The sequence below is a fragment of the Mauremys reevesii genome, linkage group 2 (genome assembly GCF_016161935.1).
Source record: "Mauremys reevesii isolate NIE-2019 linkage group 2, ASM1616193v1, whole genome shotgun sequence".
Taxonomy (NCBI): Eukaryota; Metazoa; Chordata; order Testudines; family Geoemydidae; genus Mauremys; species Mauremys reevesii.
The window spans coordinates 122,978,536-122,985,697 of NC_052624.1; positions in this window are offsets into that span (position 1 = coordinate 122,978,536).

Genomic DNA, 7,162 nt, shown 5'->3' on the forward strand with positions numbered 1-7,162 from the left:
GGAATAAGGTAATAAGAGACTTAATCCAGTGTCCGGATGGAAAAGGATAGAGAAAAGATTGACAGGAAATACATTATAATAAATGTATAATAATACTTGATATAATTGTTTATCTGAGAATCTCAAAGTGCTTTCCTTACAAAGGTAAGTGTTATAATTCCTGTTTTACAGATGAAGAAACTGAGGCACAGGCAGACTAGTTGGGCACTCAAAAATTGAAGCATCAAAATTAGATTCTACTTCTAAAAACATTGTACTAAGGGTAAAAATCTATTTAACTCAATTTGAGTCTTTCCATTTACTCCAATGAATGTTGGATTTCAGGAATAGTTTCAGAAATAGTCCCACTAAGATCAATAGAACTACTCTGTGAGTAAGAAATACTCATGATTAAGGGTCAGTGGGACTGGACCCTGAGGATATTTAAAGTAATGTCCAAGTTCCTTTCCAAGACCTTAAACTCAAGGATAGAGTTCCATACAGCATTAGGAAATCCCAAATCATAACTGACCAATAGCCACCACTTCTACAAGGTAACAGGGTGGTTTTTTTAAAAAGAGCTTCAGTTTTCCAGTGTGGTGGCTCCAAATGGTTCCTGGTAGGAATTTACATTTGATAAGAGGCCTGATTTTTCAGCTACATCTTTTGAAAAACATTAATCATTGTAAAAATAAAAATATTGAACATATTTTTTTCTTTTTATGATTTCCTGATAATATTGACATACCGTTGGCTCATTTTATAACTCCAGAGTGTGTTGTGCTGAAATATCACCATTTCTTGGGTGATTTCAGTAAGCCTCATGCCTAATAAATAGGGCCTACCAAATTCAGTCTATTTTGGTCTATTTCATAGTCATAGGATTTAAAAAATCATAAATTTCATTATTTCAGATATTTAAATCTCAAATTTTACAGTGTTGTAACTGTAGGGGTCCTGGCCCAAAATGAGGCTGTGTGGGGTGGTCGCAAGGTTATTATAGGGAGGTCATAGTATTGCCACCCTTGCTTCTACGCTGCTGCTGACAGTGGTGCTGCCTTCAGAGCTGGGTGGCTGGAGAGTGGTGGCTGCTGGCTGAAAGCCCGGCTCTGAAGGCAGTGCCACCGCCAGCAGCAGCACAGAAGGATGGCATGGTATGGTATTGCCACTCTTATTTCTTGCTGCTGCTTTTAGAGCTGGGCCCTCAGCACAGCAGCCGCCATGCTCCAGCCGCTCAGCTCTTAAGGCAGCAGCACAGAACTAACGGTGGCATAGTATGGTATTGCCACTCTTACTTCTGTGCTGTGGCTAGTGGGGTGATGCCTTCAGAACTGGGCACCTGCCTAGCAACCACCGCTCTCTGGCCACCGAGCTCTGAAGACAGCACAGAAGTAAGAGTGACAATACCATGACCCCCTACAATAACTTTGTGACTCCCCTGCAGCTTTCTTTTGGGTCAGGAATCCCAGTTTGAGAAACACTGATCTCCCCCCGTAAAATCTATATAGTAAAGGGTAAAAGTACACAAAAGATCAGATTTCACGGGGGAGAGATCAGATTTCATGGTCCCTTTTTCAAGGCCATGAATTTCGTAGGGCCCTACTAATAAACCTGTACCAAGCCTGACAATATGTAAGCACAACACACCCAGTTATGTCTTGGGGACCAGCATTGCATTCCTTGGGTACCCTACACTCCCAAGGAATGCAGGATCTGACCCTTATTGCTTAGTTCACCCTAGCATTAGTTCATATTATTCAATTAGCTGTGGTTATGTTAATTCATTATGTATTAGCACTACCTGTAAAGTTTATTTGGTTGGCAGAAACTACTAGTTCCTCTGTGTAGCAGAAAGAATTCTTCTTTCAACCTGAGCTATGGAGCAAATACAAAAAATGCTGCTGTCCTTTCCCTTTGCTCACTTTCCTTTTACCATGGTTATAACTGAGGAAGACGCTTGTCAAAATATACTATTTATAGTTTGATTTGTTGACAAATCCTGTCAAATACCAGATTTATATCCCACCTACTGGGTTTATGAAATATGAGGGTGATTTAGAAGTCATGCCACTTTGTGTGTTATTCTGTTCATTTAAAAGATGTTCAAGTGATTTATAGATGTGCCTCTGAATTATAAATCACATCTTTGATATATACTTCCTGTATCTTATTTTTAATCTGGCACTCTTTACTTTGAGCATAATCTCTGATTTACTAATGTCTACGTAAAAATAGAAAAAGGTGATTTGATTGAAGTATTCATACTTCAGGCATTTGTTAATCCCAAATCCTGGGGTTTAAGGTCAGATGCTGCAGCATTACTGATAATGAAAGTTTTGTCATTGACTTCAACACATGCAGGATCAGGCCCTTACTAATCATTGTTTAACTGAAAAAATGTTTATCCTAAAGCTGTAGTACAGCTATTACAGTGAGGGCTATACAATGCTGAGTTTCTGGGAGACACAGGGTTGCCTGATGAGGTTCAACGAGGACAAGTGCACTTAAGACGGAAGAATTCCATGCACTGCTACAGACTAGGGACCGAATGGCTAGGAAGCAGCTCTGCAGACAAGGACCTAGGGGTTACGGTGGATGAGAAGCTGGATATGAGTTGACAGTGTGCCCTTCTTGCCAAGAAGGCTAATGGCATTTTGGGCTGTATAAGTAGGGGCATTGCCAGCAGATCGAGGGAAATGATCATTCTCCTCTATTCGACGTTGGTGAGGTCTCATTTGGAGTACTGTGTCCAGTTTTAGGCCCCACACTACAAGAAGGATGTGGAAAAATTGGAAAGAATCAAGCAGAAGGCAACAAAAATGATTAGGGGGCTGGAGCACATGACTTCTGAGGAGAGGCTGAGGGAACTGGGATTGTTTAGTCTGCAGAAGAGAAGAATGAGGGGGGATGTGATAGCTGCTTTCAACTACCTGAAAGGGGGTTCTAAAGAGGATGGATTTAGACTGTTCTCAGTGGTAGCAGATGACAGAACAAGGAGTAATGGTCTCAAGTTGCAGTGGGGGGGGTTTAGGTTGGATATTAGGAAAAACTTTTTCACTGGGAGGGTGGTGAAGCACTGGACTGGGTTACCTAGGGAGGTGGTGGAATCTCCTTCCTTAGAGGTTTTTAAGGTCAGGCTTGACAAAGCCCTGGCTGGGATGATTTAGTTGGGCAATAGGTCCTGCTTTGAGCAGGGGTTTGGACTAGATGAGGTCCCTTCCAATCCTGATATTCTCTGATTCTATGATTCTGGTGGGGAGAATAAGAGACAGAGTCATGAATCCTGGCTTATAGTCAAAGATCTGCCATTAACTTGCTGTTCAACCTTGGGTAAATCAGTTAGGCCCAGATCTTCAAAGATGTTTAGATGCCTAAGTCCCAGTTTTAAGCATGACTGCAATCCACAAAATCCCTGCTCCATTGCCACTTAAACTTGTAATACCCTAAATTTTAATTGTGAAAATCCACTGAGTGCCTATGTTTCTGCCTCTGGGCATGCACACGATGCTTCACTCTAAATGCCCTGATGCCTTAAATAAACTGAATAATCACTGTAGCAGGGGGATTTGATGCTGGGCCTCCTAGGGGCGTATCCTACCCAACAAGTGACAGAATCACTCTCATGCTTTTGCTGGCCTAATAACTATTTAAGCATTTATCCACAGTAGAACAGCTTCAAAAGGAGAGATTGAGGGCTTCCCCTCTGTGGTAGATTACCCTATATCTCAGTAATCAGGGCAGTCTCCTGAGAGGTGTGGGAGACCTGCATTCAAGCTGCCTGCTCCAAATCAGGTTTGAAAACAGGTCTCTTATACCCCAGGTGAGTGCCCTAGTTATAGGTCTGTTGGCTATAATGTAGTGGGGCTGTTTTTTGTTATGTTTGTTTTGTTAGAAAGAGTTGACCTAATTTAGGTGCCTAACACCAGGAAAGGGCTCACAGCTGATAATCTTGAGCAGAGGGAGGCACCTCCCTTTGATGTGTCAATCAAGCACCTAAATTCCTTTGCTGATGTGACCCTAAATGCTGCCTCTTTCCTCTGCATTTTACTGCTGGCTATCTTAGGTGCCTCCCTGCTAAACCTGCTGGATTCTGAGAATCCCTTTCTTAGATGCCTAATTCTCCCAGTGCATTGTACAGGGAACCAGGATTCCTAACTCATACTGCTGTGGAATTCACAGTCCCAGAGCAGGGTACCTAGCTGTTCATCCCCTTTGTGACTCTAGCCCAAAGTAACACCACCACTCTTCAGGACTGAGCCTTGAGCATTCAATTCAACAAAGAAATTTGGTACAATCTGAGATAGGACAACATGGAAGAAATTCTATGGGAGAAAAAAGGCTCAGTCCACAGAAGAAGAAAAAAAAAGCACGATCATCCCTCTCAGAGACCATTAGCAAACCAGATGGATTTGTGTTTCCACTTTATCATTGATTGTAAGCTGCTGCATTGTTTCTTCAAGTTGCATTTCAAGTACTTTGTTCATTACACTTTGGATTTTATAGGGGGTTGAGTTCTGCTAGCTTTCAGGAGTAAGCTGCCATTTAAATTTCTGTTTGTGTAATTTGTTACAGGAATGCCAAAACCTTGAATAGGTGCCCTTTTTATTATTGAATGAATCCAGAGAAGTAAAAAATAAAATATAAAATAAGAGGGAATATGTTGACTAGACCCATTACAGACTACCACAATGTAGAAAAGCAAACATTAAGAAGTCAGCACTGACTACAAGTGTGAAGCACTAAACTAGATTGTTTACTAAGCACAGACTTTAGGGCCAGAAGGGACCATTATGATCAGACCTCCTGTATAACATGGGCTGTAGAATTTCAGCAAGTGATTCCTGCATCAAACAATATCAATTTCTGGTTGAGGTAGATCATCTCTTTGTAGGAAGACACCCAAGCTTGATTAAAGACTTCAGGTGATGGAACAATTTATCTAAGGATGTGGTGGATTCTCTAATAGTTCATTACCATCACAGGAACATCTACTGCAGCTCATCTCATCCTCCTTCCCAGACCCTATATGAATGCATGACATTCAGCATGGACTCTGTGAATGCATGAGTGACCTGCATGTGAGTGTTGCAGAAGATAAGTTACTTGGAAAGTTTGCAAAAGGCACATAGCCCCCTCATTGTCTTCTATGCAGCTGTTCAAGGGAGGGAGTTAATCCAGTTAGTAATGGTAAGCAATATAGTAATAATTGGAGATATACTAATCTCTTAGAACTGGAAGGGACCTTGAAAGGTCATCAAGTCCAGCCCCCTGCCTTCACTAGCAGGACCAATTTTTGCTCCAGATCCCTAAGTGGCCCCCTCAAGGATTGAACTCACAACCCTGGGTTTAGCAGGCCAATGCTCAAACCACTGAGCTATCCCTCCCTCTAGTCTTCTTCTGTCCAGTCTATAGTACCCTGATGTTCTTCCCCTGAAGGGCAGCATGAAAATGCAACTCTGCAAGGTGACTCTTAGGCCTTGTTATTTTGGCCACATGTGTTATATCCCTCTCTTGTGATAGTTCATAAAGACCATAAGAGGTTACTACTGCTACCAAAGGAATTTGTTTCTTTGAGCTCAAATGGTAGAAGCACATACTTGCAGATTGAATCTGAGATTTCAAGCTCCTACTGTGACCTATTACATGTCTAGACCTACCATTACATTTTAAAGTTTGATTTGATAATGAAGAGACTTTTTAAGGTCACATGACAAACCCCTCAGTAATAATTTCCTATTTAATTTTAGTCTCCTAGCTGCCAAACTCCTTTTTCTCAGTTGTACTGCCAACCACCTTAGAGAGTTTCCCAATCTTTTCTTTTCTAGCTGTGGTCACTTGACTGCAGCACCTTAGCAGGTGTCCCAGCTTTCCTCTTTCACTTACCTTCTTCACTTCTTTGGATGGAGCTGTATTTGTTCTGGATTAGCCTTATATAAATAACTGAGTACTCCGTCTATGCACACAGGTACCACTACTTCCCCAAGCCAAACTCCAAGTGCAATCAGTGGGAGGTGAGCCTGGGTTGTCAGGATTGCAGAGTCTGGCCCATGGTGACTCCAGGCACTGCCGCTATTGCCACCTGCATGGTGAATCCTCCAGCCAATCACTAAACTGCTCCTCCATATTCTGCAAGCTGGCTTCACTGGCTGATTGTCTAGGAGAACAGAAACCCCTTGTTATTGTCATAGGTCTTCTCCCTCACTTGGAGCTTTTGGGTTCCAAGATGGGGACCTGCATGGACTCCTCTAAACTAAAATCCTAGTTTAGATCTGGTTCTCGCTGCCACCAGTCAAGTTTTAAGTGTCTGACACACTCCCTGTTCCCCCAAAAACTTCCCCTGGGGAACACAGATCCAAACACCTTGAATCTCAACACAAAGGGAAATAATCCATCTCCCTCCTCCCCTCTCCTAGTACTTAGGAGAGATACCTTGATTCAAACTCCTTGAATCAAACAAAGAGGGATTCACTTTTTCCCCCTCCCCTTCCCCTGAAAATCCAAACAAGGGAAGAAATCAATCAAGTTCTAAAAAAGAAAAGATTTTATTAAAGAAAGAAAAAAAAAGGACACTATCTCTGTATTACCAGGATGCAAAAATACAGGGTCTAACTTACAAACCTGGAGAGGCTCTCCCCCCCCCCTCCTTTCTCAGAATAATCAAAGTAACAGCAAACAGAAATAAAGATATTTCTCCAGCAAACACACAATTGCAAATGTAGAAATCAAATTATAAGACTAATTCACCTTTCTAATACTCACTATACTGGATAGTAGGAAATACTTCAGGAGAACTTGGAGACATGTCTGGCCTCTCTTAGATCCAAAGAGAGCACACAACTCAAACAAAGAACACAGACAAAGCCTTCCCTCCACAGGGATTTGAAATTATTCTGTCCCTTGATTGGTCCTCTGGTCAGGTGTTCATCAGGTTACTGAGCTTGTTAACCCTTTACAGGTAAAAGAGACTTTAACCCTTAACTATCTGTTTATGACAGTTATAGAAGGAAAAATCTCTTCAAACAGTTTACATGGCTTCCAGAGGCTTCACAGTGAAAATGTGATTAGGCAGCCCCTCGGATTCTCTCAGAGGAGGAGTCAGCCACTGACTGGGTCAGAATGGTCCCAATGGCCAGTCAAGTTTCCTTCCATCAGGATAAGATCATAAGATGCAGGAAGCTGGCAA